The sequence below is a fragment of the Pan paniscus genome, chromosome 1 (genome assembly GCF_029289425.2).
Source record: "Pan paniscus chromosome 1, NHGRI_mPanPan1-v2.0_pri, whole genome shotgun sequence".
Taxonomy (NCBI): domain Eukaryota; kingdom Metazoa; phylum Chordata; class Mammalia; order Primates; family Hominidae; genus Pan; species Pan paniscus.
In genome coordinates, this window is record NC_073249.2 from 191145900 (window position 1) to 191169359 (window position 23460).

At 47.2% G+C, this 23460-nt stretch overlaps 1 long non-coding RNA gene across 1 annotated transcript in view; it reads left to right on the forward strand.

The window, feature by feature from the left end:
* LOC129393499 (uncharacterized) overlaps positions 1-23460 on the forward strand; it is a 47869-nt gene that overhangs the window by 11231 nt on the left and 13178 nt on the right. The window contains exon 2 of the long non-coding RNA XR_008620392.2: positions 382-506. This is a non-coding gene — a long non-coding RNA (uncharacterized LOC129393499). The remainder of the gene's footprint in view (positions 1-381; positions 507-23460) is intronic.

The window sequence follows — 23460 nt, forward strand, 5'->3', positions numbered from 1 at the left end:
TAACAAATTCCCTATTATTAGATATTTAAGCTGTGTATAATGAATAATGTTAGAATGAACATCTTTGTTCATATTTTTTCTCATATTTCAAACTATTTATTTGGGGTAGGTTCTCAGAATTCCCAGATCAAAGTGTCTTCATGGCCCTTGAGAAATACTGTGAAATCGTTTTCCCAAAGATATCCTTGCAAATGTAATAAATATAAAATTAATAAGTAGACATGATTGTATAAATATAACAATTAACAAAACATACTGTGTGGTGTTATATATATTACAATTAACAATATTTGTTATTAAAATCGTTATCCTTCCTTCTTTACTAATTCCTAGGCGGTTGAGTATCACACACTTTCTTTTTTTGGTTTTTTTCTCTTACAGTATCCCAACAGACTTTTCATGTAGCACCTGCTCTGCCTGTGCCGTGCTAAGAGGCTCTTTCCACTGAATCTGTTGGATGGTCATTGAAGTACGATGCCATAACAAGGTGCTGAGGGCCGAGCCAGGTCAGTGGTGGGGAAAGAGGAGATGGGAATGATGAATTCAAGGGAGTTTAGACAAAGCCTAATATCCTCTATGGGATGAAGTCTTGGTTGGATATAGGGTAAAGGAGAAGGAGTTGTTGAGGATAATTGACTCAGCTACCAAGCCTAGCAGATTGGTCATACCATCAAATAACACAGAAAAGGAACAGATTCAGTTCAGTTTCGGGCATGTTGAGTTTGAGATGCCCGAGGGCTTCCAAGTGGAGATGATCAGCAGGTGGCTGGTAGGAGATGATGTGATACTTCACCCACATCCCCCTTTCAGAGATAAGGCACTCATTGCCCTATTTCTAGGGGTGTTGGTAGCTGAGGGCTCTCAGCTGAGTGCCCCTCTGCCTTTGCCCTCAACAGAAGAGAGCCACCTGGCCCAAGGTCACACTGCCTTCCCAGGCAGTCAACATCCAATGACTGACCAAAGTAGGGGTATAAAGGCTGGGTCCCTTTGCTTAAGGAGAAGCATGTCTGAAGGCCACTCAGTTTCCAAAACTCATTTCAGGTTGTTTGGGGCTTTTGTTCTGACCATTCAGTTACTTCATCTGCGCAATCCTCCTTTCTTCCCTCCCCACTGTGTTGATCCCAAGAGCATTCCTCAATACAATTCCTGCCCGCAGGTCTCCACCTAAGAGTGTTTTCAGAAAACCAACTTTAGACAGTTGGGAAATACATGCCTAGGCTAGGGAGGAAAGTCTTTCTGGAAGATAGAAATTTGGAGATTATTTGTCCTAGCAAGGTTGGTGGACATGGGGTGGTGGGCAAGATAATGGGAGATGAAGAGCCAGAGAGTGGAGGCTGCATCTTAGGAAAGGAAGGCTTTAATTTACGGGGTGGGAAAAAGAAGAACGGGCAGAGGAGGGAGCAGAAGCATGACAATTACAGTGAAGCACCGAGGCGGGCATTTTCAGGAGGGGCAGCCATTTAGGGCCTCTCGTAGGCTGTCAGAGCCCAGGCCACCTTTGTTTATCTGAAGGTCCAGAGCACATTTAAAAAGTGTTGCCGGGGCTGGGTGTGGTGGCTCATGCCTGTAATCCCAGCACTTTGGGAGGCCGAGGTGGGCGGATCACTTGAGGTCAGGAGTTCAAGACCAGCCTGGCCAATATGGTGAAACCCCATTTCTACTAAAAATTAGCTGGGAGTGGTGGCACACGCCTGTAATCCCAGCTACTCAGGAGGCTAAGGCAGGAGAATCACTTGAGCCCAGGAGGTGGAGGTTGCAGAGAGCCGAGATTGCGCCACTGCACTCCAGCCTGGGCAACAGAGCTAGACTCCATCTCAAAAAAAAAAAAAAAAAAGAGTGTTGCCAGGCCCAGTGACACTTGCCTATAGTGCCTGCTACTTGAGAGGCTGAGGTGGGAGGATCACTTGAGCCTGGGAGGTCTAGGCTACCATGAGCCAAGATTATGCCACTGCACACCAGCCTTAGTGACAGAGTCTCAAAAAAAAAAGTGTGTAATGCCAAAACAATGTTTTTGTTTGTTTGTTTGTTTGTTTTTGTCATCCAGGCTGGAGTGCAGTGGTACAATTTTGGCTCGCTGCAACCTCCACCTCCTGGGTTCAAGCAATTCTCTTGCCTCAGCCTCCTGAGTATTTAGGATGACAGGCGTGCGCCACTATGCCCAGCTAATTTTTGTATTTTTAGTAGAGATGGGGTTTCACCATGTTGACCAGGCTGGTCTCGAATGCCTGACCTCAGGTGATCCACCCACCTCTGCCTCCTAAAGTGCCAGGATTACAGGAGTGAGCCACCACACCCAGCCAACAATGTGTTTTAAGTATGGTATAGTTTAAATGCTTACTTTGTGTCTTAGTCACAAAGTAGAATGATCATCTCTCATCTCTCTCATGTCTCTTTTTATAAGGGCACTAATCCCATTTGTGAGGGTCTATCCTTATGACCCAATTGCCCCCCAAAGTCCTCCCCTCCAAATACCATCACATTGGGGATTTAGGCTTCAACATATGAATTTTGCAGGGACACAAATATTTAGTTCATAGCACCTTAATAAATTACTCCTTTTAACAATTTTTTAAAAGTCAGATGAATCGGCCAGGCTTGGTGGCTCACACCTGTAATCCCAGCACTATTGGGAGGCTGAGGTGGGTGGATCACCTGAGGTCAGGCATTCGAGACCAGCCTGGCCAACATGGTGAAACCCCGTCTCCACTAAAAATACAAAAATTAGCTGCGCTTGGTGGCATGCACCTGTAATCTCAGCTACTCAGGAGGCTGAGGCAGAAGTATCGCTTGAACCCGGGAGGCAGAGGTTGCAGTGAGCCGAGATTGCACCACTGCACTCCAGCCTGGGCAACAAGAGTGAAATTCCATCTCAAAAAAAAAAAAAAAAGTCAGATGAATCTATGTATAATTTAATTGGAAATAAAAGTATAAAATGTAGGCTCTTCATGAATATGATGCCTGTGCCAAAAGTCTCTCCTAGCCACTGGTTGTCCCACCTTTCCCTGCACTAGGCCCTGCAATTAGCAGAGTGTGACCTAGTCAGAATTTGGGAAATGCCTTTAGGCAATGAGGAGGTGACCTTGATTTCAGTCATGTCCGAGGGGGCCTATGTTAGAGCCATACTGTTGAAGATAAGAATGTCAGCTGTAATCACGGCATCATTCAGCTTAAACCTCTCTCTCTCTCTCTTTTTTTAAAAGCCCAGGCTGGAGTGCAGTGGCATGATCATGGCTCATTGCAGCCTTGATCTCCTGGGCTCAAGTGATCCTCCCACTTCAGCCTCCCAAGTACCTGGGACCACAGGCATATGCCACCATGCCTGGCTAATTTTTTTATTTTTATTTATTCATTTTTATTTTTTTTGAGACAGAGTCTTGCTCTGTCACCCAGGCTGGAGTGCTGTGGCACAATCATGGCTCACTGCAACCTCTGCCTCCCGGGTTCAAGCAATTCTCCTTGCCTCAGCCTCCCAAGTAGCTGGGATTACAGGCGCCCACAGTCACGACCGTCTAATCTTTGTATTTTTTAGTAGAGACAGTGTTTCACCATGTTGGCCAGGCTGGTCTTGAACTCCCGACCTCAGGTGATCCGCCCACCTCGGCCTCCTAAAGTGCTGGGATTACTGGCGTAAGCCACTGCGCCCAGTTGGCTAATTTAAAAAAAAAAAAATTTTTTTTTTTTAAGATATGAGGTCTTGCCATGTTGCCCAGGCTGGTCTCAAACTCCTGGGCTCAAGCGATCCTCCTGCCTTGGGCTCCCAAAATGCTGGGATTACAGGTGTGAGCCATCAGGCCTGGCCTTAAACCTCTCTCAAGCTGGCTTTAGGCTCCCGGGGCAGTCAGAGGCTGATGGCAACCATCTGTGGGCGGAGAAGAGGAGCCCATAAAGGAAAGATGGAATATGTTGGACAGAGATGGCCCGCTGCTGCCATCAGGATGACCCAGCTCAAGCAGCGAGGCAGGAAAAAGAGCAACAAATTCCTCCTTCCTCTGCCTTTTGTTTTATTCAGGCCCTCAAGTGAGTGGATGATGTCCAATCACACTGGGGAGGGCAACCTACTTTAGGGAGTCCACTGATTCAAATGCTAATCTCATCTGGAAACACTCTCACAGATACAGAAAACAATGTTTAATCTGAGCAACCACATGTCCACTCAAGTTGACACGTTAACCATTACAGCAAGGCAAGGCTCAGTAGACTGATAGAGATGGGAGCCCAATTAGAGAGACGGATGGAGTGAGCAGAACTTAAGGAAATGAAGACTGTGAATGTTGACCACATTCAGAAGTGATTGCCCTACTTTACTAAGGCAATCTAGGATGGCTATTGTCAAAAACAAATAAACAAAAATCCAGAAAATACCAAGTGTTGACAAGAATGTGCAGCATTGAAACCCCTGTGCATTGCTGGTGGGAATATAAATAGTACAGCAGCTGTGGAAAATGACATGGCAATTCCTCAAAAAATTAAACATGGAATTACCATATGATCCAGCAATTTCACCTCTGGGTCGGGGTCGGGATTATTGTTATTTGATTGTAGTTACATTAGGGAGCCTCCAGTTTATGTGTGGACAGGTGTGTATTTCCTGGATACCAACGCCAGCTCCTCCTCAAGCAGAGGAGTGGAGGAAGCGGCTTTCTCCCTAGTGCCAGGAGTTGGCTGTATGCCCCTGGTTCTTAGAACAGTGTTGAGACAACTCTGACTAGATGTAGCCACTCTTCTGGAACAGATGTGAGTTTTGTTGGGGCTATGAGGGCTGGAATTGCACCTAAGATGCTGACCTCAGAGGCAACTCAGCCTCTCCCTGGCCCAGAGGTTCAGCTGAGCATTCCCACTGTCCCAATTTGGAGTAGGAGAAGGAGAACCCGGTGTGGCAGTATTTATTTATTTATTTATTTAAAGATGGCGGGGGGTGGTCTCCCTATGTTGCTCAGGCAGGTCTCGAACTCCTGGGCTCAAGCAATCCTCCCGCCTCAGCCTCCAAAGTTGCAGGGATTACAGGCACAAGCTCCAGTGTAGGAGTTAACAGCTCTGGGCTTCGTGAGTGTCTGTGGGTGAAGAGGGTTCCTGTAGCCCTGTGTGTGTTAGGGTAGGGAGGGTTCTTGAGAAGTCTTCTGGGCTGCAGCTAGGCCTCCTTTGAGGGGCCAACCTGGGGCTCCAGAGGCTTAGGGTTCCGGCCCAGTACCTGCTCAAGTGTGGGGCACCCTGCAGCCTCCCAGCCTTGTTCTTGCTTCTTCGACCCTCCCCCACCCTCACCCTAGCTAGCCCAAGCCCACGGGACTGGCTGGGTGTCCCCCAGGCAACTGCATTGACAGCTGCAAGTCCCAGCGGAGGAGGCAACCCCATGCCTTCCCCTCTTTACCGACTTTACAACCTCTCTCCAGGGGTCCTTTGTAGAAATGGAGTGAGAGGCAGAACAGAGGCAGGCTCCAGCTCTTTATTGAGAGAAAGAGTGTGTGTAAGGAGAGAGAACTGTGCTGAAAAATGAACGTGTCCCTTTTCCAATTTCCCTCCCAGCCCTGCTCGTCTGTACAGGTGGACCCAGGGCTTGTCATTAAGTCTCTACCTCTGACACCTCTGCAGCTTTCATGCCCAGGGCACCCTGCCTCTGTCTCCCCCTCCCCCCCTCGGCCTCAGCTGCATACAGGGGCCCAGCACCCTTGAAGCTGCCCCCCCACCCCAGCGCCAGCCCTCAGAACTAGCCCTTCACAAAATAACCCCCAAGCCGCACTTCGATCTTGGCACTGAGCTCCTTGATAACAGGAGACAGAGGGAAGAAAGAGAGGAGAAATGCAGAGAACAGAACTGAGTGTAGGTCGGGCGTGGTGGCTCATGCCTGAAATCCCAACACTTTGGGAGGCCAAGACAGACAGATTACTTGGGCTCAGGAGTTTGAGACCAGCCTGGGCAACATGGCCAAACTCCATCTCTACTAAAAATACAAAAAATTAGCCGGGCGTGGTGGTGCGTGCTTGTAGTCCCAGCTACTTAGGAGGCTGAGGTGGGAGGATCGCTTGAGCTTGGGAGGTGGAGGTTGCAGTGAGCTGAGATCGAGCCACTGCACTCCAGCCTGGATGACAGAGCAAGACCCCATCTCAAAGGAAAAAAAAGAAACAACAACAACAAAAAAAGACAGAACTGGGTCTAGGCCAGGAGCAGTGGCTCATGCCTATAATCTCAGCACTTTAGGAGGCCAAGGCAGGAGGGTCACTTGAGCCCAGGAGGTCAAGACCAGCCTGGGCAACATAATAATAACCTGTCTCTACAAAAAATACAAAAATTAGCTAGGCGTGGTAGCACATGCCTGTATTCCCAGCTACGTGGGAGGCTGAGGTGGGAGGATTGCTTGAGTCTGGGAGGTCGAGGCTACAGTGTGCTGTGTTCATGCCACAGCACTCAGCCTGGGTGACAGAGCGAGACCCTGTCTCAAAAAGAAAAAGAAAAAGAAAGGCCAGGTGCAGTGGCTCATGCCTGTAATCTCAGTGCTTTGGGAGGCTGAGGCAGATCACTTGAGGCCAGGAGTTCGAGATCAGCCTGGCCAACATGGTGAAACCCCGTCTCTACAAAAAATACCTGGGCATAGTGGTGCACACCTGTAATCCCAGCTACTTGGGAGACTGAGGCATGAGAATTGCTCAAATCCAGGAGGAGGAGGTTGCAAGGTTGCAGTGAGCTGAGATCAAGCCCCACTGCACTCCAGCCTGGGTGACAGAGCAAGACTATGTCTCAAAAAAAAAGAAAAAAGAAAAAAGAAAAAAGAAAAAAAGGGAAAAGAATTGAGTCTAGAGGGACCAAGTTTAGGGAGTAAGGAGTCAGTCTGTCTGTCCAGCTGTTCTTTTTTTTTTTTATTTTTTAAGAAATGGGGTCTCACTACATTGGCCAGATTGATCCTGAACTCTTGGCCTCGAGAAATCCTCCCACCTTGGCTTCCCAAAATGCTAGGATTACAGGCATAAGCCATGGTGACCAGCTAGTCCAGTTGTTCTTATATTCATCTATTCACCTAGCCACTGCCCACGTGCGTCTCTCTGCCCCGCTTCTCTCGCTATCTTTCATTTTTTTTCTTATTTTTTATTTTTTTGAGATGGAGTCTTGCTCTGTCCCCCAGGCTGGGGTACAATGGTGTAATCTCAGCTCACTGCAACCTCTGCCTCCTGGGTTCGAGTGATTCTCCTGTCTCGGTCTCCCGTGCATCTGGGACTACAGGCACCCACCATCACGCCCGGCTAATTTTTTGTATTTGTAGTAGAGACGGGGTTTCACCATGTTAGCCAGGATGGTCTCGATCTCCTGACCTCGTGATCCGCCCGCCTTGGCCTCCTAAACTGCTGGGATTACAGGAGTGAGCCACCGCCCCCAGTCCTCTCGCTGTCTTTTCTTTTTCTTTGATCTATTGTATCTAGCATTCATTCGTTTGTGCTTCATTTACAGGTCAAGTCCCAGTCAAATAGACCTGCAAAACAATTTACATATAAGCAAAATTTCCCAAGCTCCACTTTTGGAAACTTTTACTTTCACACAATATTCACACTCTTACTTCCATTCTCTCTCGGGGTGGTTTGCCCCATCCCCCTTCTCTTTCTCTGTCTCTCTCTCTCTCTGAAAGGAGTGGTTTGCCCCATTCCCCTTCTCTCTCTCTCTCTCTCAACATTTACTCCATCCAGCCTCACCTGGGCCACTGTGCCTTCTCACCCTCGGCCCAGATTTCCTCACCCTTGGCCCTCTGCTGCCTGACTTGTACCCACTCCATGTTGGCTCAGGGTCGTGGGAGGGATTCCCACGGCCTTTCTGCTGTCAAAGGGAGACTCTCTCTCCTCTTTTCCACCTCAGCTGCTAAAGACCTTCCCCACTCTCCCTCCTCAAGCCTCTATCTATTCTGCTCCTCCTCATCCCTTCAACCAGGGCTATTCCCTGGCTCTACCGACTCCACAGAGCCAGGAATGTGAACTTCCTCATATGCACCCCCTACTCTAAGTCAAATGATGTCCGTGCTCTTCTCATCCTTCTTCTTTTCCCCTGGATTCTGATTTCTCCTTCTGGGAAAGGCCAGCAACTCCTTTGGGGTTGACCCTTGCCATCTCTAGGTTTTGCGGGACATCTCTTCCTTTCTGCATCTTCTGACTCTTCCTGCATCTTCCCTGCCCGCAGCCCACAGACACCTCCCTGACCCCTGTCCTGCTGCCACCAGCTCAGCCTCCTTTCTACACAGCCACCTGTCAGAAGGAGGACCTCCCACCTGTCTCTGTCCATCACCTCCTTTCCACTCTTCAGTTAGGCTTCTGTCTCCCACCACTCCACGAAGCAGCTCTCACCAAGGTAATTGATGCCCTCCACATCTTCAAATTTAACGATGTCTATTCAGTTCTTTTTTGTTTGTTTGTTGGAGTCTCACTCTTTCCTTCAGGCTGGAGTGCAGCGGCATGATCTTGGCTTACTGCAACCTCTGGCTCCCAGGTTCAAGCGATTCTCCTGCCTCAGCCTCCCAAGTAGCTGGGACTACCAGTGTGCACCACCACGCCTGGCTAATTTTTTGTATTTTCAGTAGAGATGGAGTTTCATCATGTTGGTCAGGCTGGTCTCGAATTCCTGATGTCAAGTGATCCGCCCGCCTCTTGGCCTTCCAAAGTGCTGGGATTATAGGCGTGAGCCACCGCACCTGGTTCACAATGCAATTTTTGATATAATTCAGTTGATTCCTTTTCTTTTTTTAAAAAAATATTTTTTTTTAGAGACAGCATGTCTGTATTGCCCAGGCTGAATGCAGTGGCACAATAATAGCTCACTGCAGCCTTGAACTCTTGGGCACATACAATCCTCCCACCTCAGGCTCCTGAGTAGCCGGGACTACAGGTGTGCATCACCATGCCTGGCTAATTTGTTATATTTTTTTGTAGAGACAGAGTCTCACTATGTTGCCCAGGCTGCTAACAAACTTCTGGCCTCAACCAGTCCTTCCACCTTGGCCTCTCAAAGTGCTGGGATTATAGGCATGAGCTGCTGTGCCCCATCCTGATTCTTTTGCTTGAAATTTTTTTCTTGCTTGTCTTCTGGGACATCTTTGTTTCCATGTTCTTATCATATCTTTATTTATTTTTAATTTTTTACCTATTTATTTTTTTGAGACAGTGTCTCACTTCTTTTGCCCAGGCTGGAGTGCAGTGGCATAAGCAGCCTCAACTTTGCAGGCTCAGCCTCTTGAGTAGCTGGGGCTACAGTTGCACACCACCACGCCCAGCTAATTTTTGTTATCTCTTCGTAATAATTTCTTCCTAGTACTTCTGCTAAAGATGGCAGACTGAGCTGGCATTTTGCTCCAAACACATAGAAATGCAGGATAGAAGGTTTTTGGGTTTTTTTGTTCAATTTTTAAAAATGTATAGCCGAACTAAAAGCAACAATGGTAAAATTTCAGATTTTCAGATGCCAAAGCAACATTGTGGATTCCTTCAGTAATGAGTGGGAACTGAAGCCATGGAGCCCATAAAGATGTTGAGATCTAAGCCACAAAGCTGGGCTTTTAATGTTTTTTTTTTTTTAATTTTAGAGACAGGTCTTGCTCTGTCACCCAGGCTAAAGTGCAGTAGCATGATTGTAGTTCACTGCAGCCTTGAACTCCTAGACACAAGTGATCCTCCACTCAGCCTCCCAAGTTGCTAGGATTACAGCCATAGCTGGGGCTGAGCTTTTAATACTAGATGCCAGGGCAGGAGTCAAGATTACAGGCTAGAACTGGGCTCCTTGCAAAAAAACGAGGAGGTGGGAAAAGGGCTGTCCTGTCTGTTCATTTAGGCTTGCAAAACTGTACCTGCTCATTGCCTGGGAAATATGGACAGAAGTGAAAGTGGGACACTCAGCCCAGTCCATGAGAAGTATTCTTGTCAGTCCTGAGATGTCAACCTCTGTCCTGGGCAATGTGTGACTAGACAGCTACTATTCTGCACTATCTTCTTGATATAGAAACCCCAATATCAAAATAACCCCAGCCCAAGATCAAAACTGATCCAGAGCCAGTGAATCACATTGGTCAAAGCAATTCACAGTTAATTCAAAACCCAAGGAATTAATAGAATCCTATAGAGGAAAACTTCCCGGAAGGTGTGTTCACAAATAAAAATTACAAAACAAGTGAGGAAATCTAATACTATAAGAGACAATCTGCAAATCATAGATAATAGTGTAATCTAATAGGATAACATTTTTAAAAATTTTATTGTGGTAAGAACACAACATGATTTCCCCTGTTAAAAAAATTGTTTTTTTGTGTTTTTTTTTTGGTGTTTTTTGAGACAGCCTGGGCTGGAGTCCAGTGGCGCAATCTCGGCTCACTGCAACCTCTGCCTCCCAGGTTCAAGTGATTCTCCTGCATCAGCCTCCCAAGTAGCTGGGATTACAGGTGCCTGCCACCATGCTCGGCTAATTTTTTTTTTTTTTTTTTGTATTTTTAATAGAGACAGGGTTTCACTATGTTGGCCAGGCTGGTGTCGAACTCCTGACCTCATGATCTGCCCGCCTCAGCCTCCTGAAGTGCTGGGATTACAGACCTGAGCCACCGCGCCCGGCCCCCTCTTAACACATCCTTGGAGTGCAGGAATGAATACCATTTGGTTGTGTTTTTTTGTTTTGTTTTGTTTTGAGACAGAGCCTCACTCTATCGTCCAGGCTGGAGTGCAGGGGCTCCATCTCAGCTCACTGCAAACTCTGCCTCCAGGGTTCAAGTGATTCTCCTGACTCAGCCTCCCATGTAGCTGGGACTACAGGCATGGGCCACTACACCCAGCTAATTTTTGTATTTTTAGTAGAGATGGGGTTCTATGATGTTGGCCAGGCTGGTCTCAAACTCATGGCCTCAAGTGATCTGCCCACCTCATTCTCCCAAAGTACTGGGATTATAGGCATGAGCCACCGTGCCCGGCCCCAGCCTCTTATTTTAGAGAACAGAAAACATGTTCATGGAAATTAATGCCACCTAGCTAAAGTCACATAGATTTCTGATTGAAGACCTCAAGCTCTTAACCACTGTTTACACTGCTTCACTTACCACATGCTATTTTAATCATATACAAAGGCCTCTATTTCCTTCAAAGGACCAGGAGCAGCTTAAGGTCAGGACAGGATTGGATTTATTTCTGTGTTATCAATAAATATTTGCTTCATTGGATCTTATTGACAGCTTTGAGGATGGAGTTGATATTGGGTGGGTGTCCACAAGAATTAAAGATGGAGTTAGTTTAGAGGTTAGTGGGTAGGAGTGTGTTTGTGGGCAAGTGGTATCTTTGAAGCCTTATGGAAAGAGGAGCTTGATGAGTGAGGTACCTGAAGGATGCTGACTAGGAATCTGAGTCTCTGGGCCTGAAGCTGGTCCTCCTTGGATGGTCCTTCTGTTTTTTGGGGTTGGGGACACTGGATAAGGTAGGAATGCATGGGGTGGATGTGATGAAGGGGCCACATTACACGCATCCACACTCCTCACTGGACTTTTGGATGCAGAAGAGAGAAATTTGGAGCTCATTCCTGAGGGAAAAAAAATTTCTTGATTCAAAAATCAAGTATACAATGTCAGATTCTCAGTTTTGACCAAGGTACCATGGTAACAGAAAATGTCAACAGTGGAGACATTGAGTGAGGGGTATAAGGGAACTTTCTTTGCTGTCCTTGTAACTTTCTTTGTAAATCTAGAATTATTCCAAAACAAAAGGTTTATTAAAGACAGAAAAGCAAGTTACAGCTGAACTGATGGCTGGAATCCCAGAAGAGCACAGCCTCTGAACAGAAGGGAAACGTCTGCTGTCCTTAGACAGGCTACTTCCCTGCTCTCAACTTCAGTTTGTTCATCTGAAAAATGGAGAACTATCTTTTTGCAGAGTACCTGCTGCAGATATGACGATAATGAAATGAGAGGAGGAACAGGAAGGTGGATCAGGGTCCCACCAAAGCAGTGAGCTTCAGGACCAGGTCCAACAGGAAAGCAAGTCCTAGTTCTGGGCAGAGGCATTGAGGAGGTTGGGTCTGGTTCAGCCCAGCACACTAGACACTGAGGCAGACTGGTTCAAGATCCTGCCCTGAGACATAAGGCAACAACTCCTGACAGACAGCTTGATGGGACAGGAGTAGGCTAGGATTGACACTTCCTCTGAGATGATGTCCCCAAAGCCTTGGGGCCTGGATGGTTGATCTCTGGCTGGTCTTGTCCTCCTGGATCTCCTGGGAGAGATAGACAGTTCAAAAAAGGCTGAGAGTCCAGAGCCCAGTAAGAGTAGAAGCCCTGGGTGTGACCTCAGAGGACAGGTCATTCCTCCCCATCCACGGAAGTAGGAGGACAGGCAGCAGCTCGTAGCCAGAGGGACAAAGTGGCAGCTTTAGTCTGGGGGCAATGAGTGAAGCTGGGCTCTGGCAGGTAGAGGCTGAGCATTTCTGCATGCCTTAGTCCTCCTTTGCATTAATTACCCGCTGACATGGTTTGTGCTGCTCTCCCTTAGTGCTATTTTAATTAACGGAGATCTCCTCCGAGCAAACTAGCTGCTGTGTAAGTTGTCAAACTGTCAGCGGGCACAGGATGGGTATCATGGGGACATTAAGTGTGGGAACTACCAATGGGCTCCCCATCTTCTTGGCACATTAGAATCTCCCCTTAAATCTATCCCATAGTAAAAGTGGGCAAAAGAATGTCAAGATCAAGAAGTTGGCTTTGGGGTCAGATAGATTTAGGTCTGAACTTTGACTCTGGCACTAATTTACTGTGAGACTTCCGGCAAATCTCTGAATCTTCCTCATCTGCAAAATGGGGGAGAGCAATACTTATTTTGTCACAAGCAATGCGGTAGATGATGTACAATAACATGCTCCACTCAGTGCCTGTAGTGCTCAATAAATGACTTGTTATTAAGTACATTTTCCTGGTCATCTAAGTGTTCCCTATTAAGCCCTTTGTAAGTTTATTATGGCCTGAGAAGAACGTTTAACTTAAACATACATGAGAAAAATCCCAAAGTTCTCATTATTAACTTTCTGTTTTTCTGTATATTATTACTCAGTGTTCAGAGAACCCTTATTTTCTCAGTAGCTTGGCCTCTCAGCTCCCGCCCTTTAAACCATGAAGACCCTACATTCCTCTTCCCCCTGTTCCTTCCCTTTCCAGCTGGTCCCTGACTGGACTGAGCATTCTCTCTGAGGCTCTTAAAGTTTACGTGCAGCTGCCCCCTCTGAATAAATGAGCAAATGTGTAAACGGAGGAAATGGCTGAGTTGAGCTCTGAAGGATGAATAGGAGTTAGGTAAGGGGAGGGAGAGCGGGGAGAGGAGGGTGTTCTGGGCAGAGACAATACCATGTTCAAATGCTCAGAAGCAAGAGATAGTGTGCTGGATTTGGGGAACTGAAAGGGTTTAGCTGAACTGAAAAGGCTTGGAGAAGGCAAGGGGGTAGGTGTGAGAGACAAAGCTAGAGAGGAAGGTGGGGTCTGACACAGAGGGCCTTGGAAGCCCTCTTTCAGAGTTTGAAACTTATCCTATAGGCAGATAATGAAAGAAGACAATGAAAAATTTTATATAGCAAAAGGATGCATTCAGTTTTTTTTTTTTTTTTTTTTTTGAGATGAAGTCTGTCTCTTGTTGCCCAGGCTGGAGTGCAGTGGCATGATCTTGGCTTACTGCAACCTCCACCACCCAGGTTCAAGTGATTCTCCCGCCTCAGCCTCCCGAGTAGCTGGGATTACAGGCACCTGCCACCACGCCTGGCTAATTTTGTATTTTTAGTAGAGACAGGGTTTCATCATGTTGGCCAGGCTGGTCTCAAACTCCTGACCTCAGGTGATCCACCTGCCTTGGCCTCTGAAAGTGCTGGGATAACAGGCCTGAGCCACCACACCTGGCCCAGATTTGTATTCTATTCTATTTATTTATTTTTAGAGGCAGGATCTCGCTCTGTTACCCAGGCTGGAGTACAGTGGTGCAATCATAACTCACCAAAGCCTCGACCTCCTGGGATCCTGACTAGCTAGAACTAAAGGTACGTACCACCATGCCTAGCTAATTTTAAAATTTGTTATAGGCCAGGCATGGTGGCTCACGCCTGTAATCCCAGCACTTTGGGAGGCTGAGGCAGGGGGATCACTTGAGGTCAGGTGTTCCAGACCAGCCTGGGCAGCATGGTGAAACCCTGTCTCTACTAAAAATACAAAGATTAGCTGGATGTGTTGGTGTGCACCTGTAGTCTCAGTTACTTGGGAGGCTGAGGCAGGAGGATCACTTGAGCCTCCCTCAAGTGATGTTGTAGTGAACCAAGAGCGTGCCACTGCACTCCAGCCTAGGTGACAGGAGTGAAACCCTGTCTCAAAAAATAAAATGAAATTTGTCATAGAGATGTGGTCTCCCTATGATGCCCAGGCTAGTCTTAAACTCCTGGTTTCAAACAATCCATCCTTCTCAGACTCTCAAAGTGCTTGGATTATAGGCATGAGCCACTGCACCTGGCCTAGATTTGTATTTTATCTATCTATCTATCTATCTATCTATCTATCTATCTATCTATCATCTATCTATCCATTTATTTTTGTTTTTACTACACCCACATTTCAGCAATATGGTTTTGTATTTTCTTTTCTTTTTCTTTTCTTTTTTTTTTTTTTTGAGATGGAGTCTTGATCTATCCCCCAGGCTGGAGTGCAGTGGTGCGATCTCAGCTCACTGCAAGCTCCGCCTCCCGGGTTCACGCCATTCTCCTGCCTCAGCCTCCCGAGTAGCTGGGACTACAGGCACCCGCCACCATGCCAGGCTAATTTTTATTTTATTTTATTTTTAGTAAAGACGGGATTTCACCGTGTTAGCCAGGATGGTCTCGATCTCCTGACCTCGTAATCCGCCCATCTCGGCCTCCCAAAGTGCTAGGATTACAGGCATGAGCCACTGCGCCAGGCCTGGTTTTGTATTTTCTTTTCTTTTTTTGAGACTGAGTTTCACTCTTGTTGCCCAGGCTGGAATGCAATGACTTGATCTCAGCTCACTGTAACCTCTGCCTCCCGGTTTCAAGCAATTCTTCTGCCTCAGCCTCCCAAGTAGCTGGGATCACAGGCGCCCAGCTCTACGCCAGGCTAATTTTCATATTTTTAGTAGAGACAGGGTTTCACCATGTTGGCCAGGCTGGTCTGGAACCTTAGGTGATCCGCCCACCTCAGCCTGGGAAGTGCTGGGATTACATGTGTGAGCCGAAATTGTGCCACTGCACTCCAGCCTGGGGGACAGAGCGAGCCTCCGTCTCAAAAAAAAAAAAAAAAAAAAAAAAGAGCTCTTTAGGAGGTAGAAGCTACATAATTAATATTAACTGGATCTGGGAAGAGGGCAGAGAAAGAAGGAGGCAACAAGTGGTAGTCAGAGAGGTAAGGAGACAAGAGAGCCGAGACTTGTCAGGAGAGAAGACAACCAGGGGGAGAGAGTTCCAAGAAGAAGGGAATGGTCAACAGTATTCACTGCTGCTAAGGGGTCCCTACTGGAGGGACTGAGAAGTGAACATTGTGTCTTGCTGGGACCCCTGGTGAACAGTTGTGTGTGTGTGTGGGGTGGGGTGCAGGAGACAGATTGCAGTGATTTGGGGAATGAGGGGGTGATAGGAGGAGAGAGGGAGTAGAGGCAACTCTTTTAAGAAAATTGGCAATGAATGAAAGGAGAGAGACTGAGTGGCAGATAGAAGCAAATGTTGTATAGAAGAAGACTTTTATTTATTTATTTTTTGAGATAAGGTCTTGCTGTGTCACACAGAGCTGGAGTACAGTCATGCGATCATAGCTCACTGCAACCTTGACCTGTGGGATTCAAGTGATCCTCCCACCTCAGCCTCCCACCCCAGCCTCCTGTGTAGCTGGGACTACAGGTGTGTGCCACCATGCCTGGCTAATTTTTTAAAATTTATTTTAGTAGAAATGGAGCCTTACTATGTTGCCCAGGCTGCTCTTGAACTCCTGGACTCAAGCAATCCTCCCACCTTGGCCTCTGAAATTGCTGGGATGACAGATGTGAGCCACTGCGCCTGGCCAAGAGAACTCATTTTTTTAAGATGGAAGAGACAGCACCATATCTGTCTGTGAAGGGAAGGATCTAGTAGAGACCAAGAGAGTGAAGACGCAGGAGAAAGGGGAGAAATTGATGATGGAGCAAGTTTTCAGGTGATGTGGGAGGGGCGGGATGTAGAGCATCAGTGAGCAATCAGCCCCACACCCTTCTGAGATGAGAGAAGACAAACATGAGACAAATGTGAGTAGCTTCTCCTGATGGTGGTGGTGGCTCAGGAAGTTATAAGGGTCTCCTTCTGATTGTCCCTAATCTATTTATGTTCTCTGTAAAGAAAAAGGTGAAGTTGGCCGGGCACAGTGGCTCACGCCTGTAACCCCAGCACTTTGGGAGGCCAAGCCGGGCGGATCACGAGGTCAGGAGATCAAGACCATCCTGGCTAACACAGTGAAACCCCGTCTCTACTAAAAAAAAAAATACAAAAAGTTAGCCGGGTGTGGTGGCGGGCGCCTGTAGTCCCAGCTATTAAGGAGGCTGAGGCAGGAGAATGGCGTGAACCCGGGAGGCGGAGCTTGCAGTGAGCTGAGACTGTGCCACTGCACTCCAGCCCAGGTGACAGAGCAAGATTCCGTCTCAAAACAAAAAAAGAGGTCAGGAGTTCGAGACCAGCCTGACCAACAGGGTGAAACCCCATCTCTACTAAAATTACAAAAAGTAGCTGGGCATGGTGGTGCAGGCCTGAAGTCCCAGCTACTAAGGAGGTTGAGGCAGGAGAATCACTTGAACCTGGGAGGTGGAGGTTGCAGTGAGCCGAGATTGTGCCACTGCACTCCAGCCTGGGTGACAAAGCAAGACTCCGTCTCAGAAAAACAACAACAACAACAACAAAACTCAAACAAACAAACAGAAAAAGGTGAGGTTTTGTGCTGAAAGCGATGCCAGGAGGCCTAGAGATGAGGGGGTTTGAAGCAGCTGTTATGGGGAATGGCAGGACACCTACTGGGGGCTTGTGAAAGGCTGAGACCCTCATGAAAGAACAATTAACACATGCCACTCCTTGGATAAAGCTCTTCCTTTCCCTGAGCTCATTTTAAAAATCACCCAAGTGGGGACCCAGCTGCGTATTGCTCACCTGTGGGGGATGCATCAGAGAAGCCAGGAGGAGGGAGGCAAGGGGCTTGGGGCAGCTGATTTTGTGCAGACATCCTATGAGATGTATTTGATGACTGGCATTGGTCTCAGGGATAAGGGCTCTCTAACATCAGGGACAGCAGCTCAGAGGATCCCCAGCTTCTGCTCAGGAGGGTGAGAGTGGGAGCCCCTGGGCATCTGTGGAGAGGCAGACCAGGAGGGAGAGATGAGAGTTCTGTTCTTTCAAACCTGCTCCCTTCTCTCTCCGCCTTGGCCCCAGACACATTGATTCTCTGCTGAAACAAATGTCCTGGAGCAAAGCTGCAGGTCTGCGGTGAAATCATTTGCTAACCAAGGTATTCTCCCTGGCTCATGGATGTTCAGTCAACTCAGCCCTCCTTAGGCTGGAAGATTCTCAGTTTAATTGTGTGTCGGCACATGTGCCTCTGTGAGTGTGAGAGAGTCTGTGTGTGTGCATACACACATACTCACATGAGCCTAAATGGCAGTGTATGAGTATGCTTGTAAGAGTGTGTTTGTGAACTTGGACATGTGTGGGTCTGTCTGAGAATGTGGTGGACAGTGTGTAAGTGTGTGTTAGCCTGTAAAGATTTGTGTGGGCCTGTAGGGGAGTGGGTGAGTGTGTCTTAGTGAATTCATGAACTCGTGTGGACACATAAGCCCTAGCCGAACAGTAGGAGCAAGGTGGACCTATGAGAGCCTCTGCATATGTGCATGGGCTTCTGTGTGTGTCATGCCTGTAATGCCAGCACTTTGGGAGGCCGAGGCAAAAGGATCACTCAGGTCAGGAGTTCAAAACCAGCCTGGCCAACATGGTGTGGAGCCTGTTTGTCAATAATAGTAAGAATTATTAATTAATAAATATTAATTTTTAATATTTGTATCATTTATATTTTTACAAAGCATTTAGATATGCTTCTTATTTGATCCTCACAACCTTGTGAATAACATAGGAGAGAACATTCTATAAAAATTCCACATACCAGCCAGGCGCAGTGGCTCACGCCTGTAATCCCAGCACTTTGGGAGGCCGAGGTGGGTGGATCACCTGAGGTCGGGAGTTTGAGACCAGCCTGACCAACATGGAGAAACCACATCTCTACTAAAAATACAAAATTAGCCAGGCATGGTGGCACATGCCTGTAATCCCAGCTATTTGGGAGGCTGAGGCAGGAGAATCGCTTGAACCCAGGAGGTGGAGGTTGCGGTGGGCCGAGATCACACCACTGCACCCCAGCCTGAGCAACAAGAGTGAAACTCCATCTCAAAAATAAAATTCCACGTACCTTCATGATGTCTACTATAAATAGTGTGTTAGAAAGGGTATATGTGGTTGGGCTCAATGGCCCGTGCCTGTAATTCTAGCATTTTGGGAAGCCTAGGTGGGACCTGTAATCCTAGCACTTTGGGAGGCTAAGGTGGGAGGATTGCTTGAGCCCAGGAATTCTAGCCCAGCCTGAGCAAGATAGTGAGACCCTGTCTCTATTGAAAGAGTAAAAAAGTTAAAAAAAGAAAGGGTATATATGAGTCTAGGGGTGGGAATGAGAGTGTATGTGGATAGTCTCAAGTGTGGATGATGTAGACCTGGACACTGAGGCACACCCTTTCACATGCCCTCATCTGCCTATATCAAAGGGCAAAGGGGCCCCCTTTTAGCACAGGCAGAGCCTGAATTGGTCTAGGCTGTCTCACTATGCACACAGAACGGACAAGGAGATGCCCAAAGGGAGGCTGGAAATATCTAGCTCTTGGTCAACCCTTCACTCTTCTTCAACCTGTATCCTCACCCTTCTCCCAATCTACTGAATCCTTCTTTTTTTTTTTGAGATGGAATCGCTCTGTTGCACAGGCTGAAGTGCAGTGGTGTCATCTCGGTTCACTGCAACTTCTGCCTCCCGGGTTCAGGTGATTCTCCTGCCTCAGCCTCCTGAGTAGCTGGGATTACATGCACACACTGTCATGCCTGGCTAATTTTTGTATTTTTAGTAGAGACAGGGTTCCGCCATGTTGGCCAGGCTGGTTTTGAACTCCTGACCTGAAGTGATCCTATTGCCTCGGCCTTCCAAAGTGTTGGTTTTACAGGCGTGAGGCACCGTGCCTGGCCCTGATTCCTTCTTTTGCTTAAAAATTTGCTTAGGTTTTCTCCATTCCAAAATGGGCTTGCCTCTCCTTAAGCTATCATTGAAATCCTTTTCTTTCCTTCACTAACACAATTCTTGGAAGAATAGTTGCAGTCAGTGGATACACTTCCCCTTCATTGTCTCTGCAACACACTGTGGTCTGACTTCCACCCACACTCTTGATAGAGCTGCCCATATATACAGATGTTGATCCCAAACCCAATGGGCTTTGTCACCGCCTGTCTGAAACACTTGACCCTGCAGACCCTCTTCTCTCCCCTGAAACCCTCTCCTTCCCTAGCTTCTGCGATAGCACTCTCTGCTCCTCTTCTTCCTCTCTTGTGATACTTGTTCGGGGTCCTGTGCTCCTCCCACCTACCCTTTAAATGCTGGCGTGGGCTCCAATCCTCTTCTGTTTATCTATGTCTCACCTATGCCTGAGTCATGTTCTCCTAACTCACTCATCTCTGTCTCCAGCCCAGATGTCTCTCCTGCAATCTAGACACTTTTAGCCTGTTCCTATTGGACACCCTCCCCCATCATCTTTCTCACAACTGAGTGTGTCCAATACTGGTTTCATCATCTTGTCCCTAACCTTCTTCCCCTTCTCTTTCTCTGACCCCACCTGGTACCATTACCAACCCAGTTGTTACCCAAGCCAGAAACCTAGGAATCATCCTCTACTTCTCTCCTTTCTTAAACCCGTGTATTCTTAGGCACCAAGTCTTGTTTATTCTACATCAACACATTTTATTTTATTTATTTTTTTGAGACAGAGTCGAGACGGGTTTCACCATGTTGGCCAGGTTGGTCTCAAACTCCTGACCTCAAATGATCCAACCGCCTCGGCCTCCCAAAGTGCTGGGATTACAGGCATGAGCCACTGCACCCGGCCTACATCAACACATTTTAAATTTAACAAATGCTTACTGAGCCACCACTAAATGCCAGACAACATCTTCAGAACAGCTCTGTAAGTCAAGTATTATTATTCACATTTGATAGATGAGGAAATTCAGAAATGTATGCATCTTAAAAATGTTCTTTTCTCTATATTCCCAAGACCACTATAATCTCTCTCTCTGTTTCCCTCATCAGGCTAGGAGTTCCTTGAGGTCCGGAATGAAATTATGCCCCAGTGCCCTGGCAAAGTGCCCAGTATCCTATGTAAATCTAGTAGGGGATCATTAATGGAAGGAAGAGAGAAAGGAAGGAAGGATGGAAGGAAGGAAGTATGGGAGGAAGAAGAGAGGGAGGAAGGAAGGAAGGAAAGAAGGAAGGAAGGGAGGGAGGGAGGAAAGAAGGGAGAAGGGTAGCAGATTCACTGTGCATTGGTTACCAACTTGTCTGAGTCTGGTGAGAAAGAACACCCACACACACAGCAGGTTACATGAAGCGGAGTTATGACTTACAGATAGGCAGCAAGGCATAACCAAAGCCTATGATTCATTGGGAGCTGGTCCCCCAAGGCTCAGGAAAGCTGCCCAGGGTGGATGAAATCTCATCTGTGCAGGCCTCACTTGCACTGCAGCTGAGGAACCCCAGAAAGCAGCCCACCCTGGGTTTTATACCCCAAGGTTGATGATTCACAGGACTGAAGCATTGAAGGCTATTCTGTTTCTAAGGAGCAATGGAACAAAGTCTGGGTTGTTCTGGCCAGTTCCTCCCTATCTCAGGATGTTGTATTCCCAGCATATTCTACAGTTATTCTTGAGAACTACAGGCAAAAAAGGGAAGAGAACAGGGTTGATTCAAGGCCACCCAGAGAACTGTACTGCAGTAGAGAGGAAAGCATTCACATTCACCCTCATTCATTCCTACCCTCTCCTCTGACTTTGAGCTCCATTGTTTGATGCACATGTGTGTGTGACAGCAATGGAAAACTAATTTTGACAAGATCCCCATTTAGACTCCGTGTATCTAATGACAGCATTGTCTAAGAGATATTAAGCACAGTCGCATCCCTGTGTCAAGACCCAATTGCAATTTTTTTTTTGAGACAAGGTCTTGCTTTGTCACCCAGGCTGCAGTGCAGTGGCATGATCACCACTCACTATAGCCTCCACCTCAAAGGATCCCCGCCCCTCAGCCTCCCAAGTAGCTTACACCACCATGCCCAGCTGATTTTTAAAAAACTTTTTGTAGAAACAGGGTCTCACTATGTTGCCTAGGCTGGTCTCGAACTCCTAGGCTCGAGCGAGCCTCCCACCTCAGTCTCCCAAAGGTCTGGGATTACAGGTGTGAGCCACCATGCCTGGCCCCCATGCATTCTTTTTTTTTTTTTTTTTTGTGAGACGGAGTCTCACTCTGTCACCCAGGCTGGAGTGCAGTGGCACAATCTCGGCTCACTGCAAGCTCCGCCTCCTGGGTTCATGCCATTCTCCTGCCTCAGCCTCCCAAGTAGCTGGGACTACGGGTGCCCGCCACCACCACACCTGGCTAATTTTTTGTATTTTTAGTAGAGATGGGGTTTCACCGTGTTAGCCAGGATGGTCTCGATCTCCTGACCTTGTGATCTGCCCAGCTCGGCCTCCCAAAGTGCTGGGATTACAGGTGTGAGCCACCGCGCCTGTCCTCATGCATTCTTTTTTGTTTGTTTTTGAGACGAAATCTCACTCTGTGGTCTGGGCTGGAGTGCAGTGGCATGACCTTGGCTCACTGCAACTTCTGCCTCCCAGGTTCAAGCTATTCTTGTGCCTCAGCCTCCTGAGTAGCTGGAATTACAGGCGTGTGCCACCACACCCAGCTGATTTTTTTTTTGTATTTTTTAGTAGAGATGGGGTTTCACCGTGTTGGTCAGGCTGGTCTCGAACTCCTGACCTCAAGTGATCCACCCGCCTCGGCCTCCCACAGTGCTGGGATTACAGGTGTGCACCACCGCACCAAGCCCCCATGCATTCTTTTATTTAATTATTACACCTGTGCTATGAGATTGGTATAATTGGTCACCTCATGAGAAAAAAGGCTTGAAGAAATATCTTGTGCAGCTGATAAACAACAGAGCCACATTGGAACCCGGATCTGCTGACTCACTGTTACTCTAACGCCTGTGTTACTCTATCTAGAAAGTGAGGACTGAAGACCAAACCTATAGCAACTATAAATGTATATTTCATGGAAATTGTTTGAAAATGATAACAAATGAGAATGGAGGGGCTTTTATTGTGGTGGAGGAGGTCCGTTGAGGTCCCCAGAGCCAAGTGCAAAAGTGTCTGTGATACTAATAGTGTCACATTTCTTCAGAGCTTTGCAGTTTACATTTTGTTTTTATTGCTTATTTTTAAATTGTGGTAAAATATATGTGACAGGAAGTTTGCCATTTTAACCATTTTAAGTGTACAGTGTTGTAGTATTAAAAACGTTCTTATTGTTGTGCTACCATTACCACCATCTATTTCCAGAACTCTTTTCATCCTGCAAAAATAAAACTCTATACCCATTAAACAATAACTCCCCACTGCCCCTCCCACAACTCTGGAAACCATCATTCTGCTTTCTGTCTCTGTGAATTTGACTACTCTAGGTACCTCCTATAAGTGGAATCATGCAGGCTGGGCACGGTGGCTCATGCCTATAATCCCAGCACTTTGGGAGCCCGAGGCAGGCAAATCACCTGAGGTCAGGTGTTCGAGACCTGCCTGGCCAACATGGTGAAACACCGTCTCTACCAAAAAATACAAAAATTAGCCAGGCATGGTGGCGGGCACCTGTAATCCCAGCTACTCGGGAGGCTGAAGCAGAAGAATTGCTCGAACCCGGGAGGCAAAGCTTGCAGTGAGCCGAGGTCGCTCCACTGCACTCCAGCCTGGGCAACAGAGCGAGACTGTTTTTTTCTCAAAAAAAAAAAAAAGAAAAGAAAAGTGGAATCATGCAGTGTTTGTCCTTTGTGACTGGCCTATTTTGCTTAGCATAATGTCCTCAAGGTTTATGCAGTAGTATGTATCAGAATTCCCTTCCTTTTAAAAGCTGAAAAAGTATGTATATACCACATGCAGTATACATTTTTATATACTTACTTGGGTGTATAATTTCATACAGTGGAGATTATGTCCCCATTTTTCAGGTAAAGAAAGAGATTTAGAAGGGAAGTGGCTTGCACTAGAGACAGACCCAGGGCTAGGACCCAGACCCCATCTTATTTTCTCTCCTCACGCATTACTTCATTATAAGGCTTCCCAGGCACAGGCCTC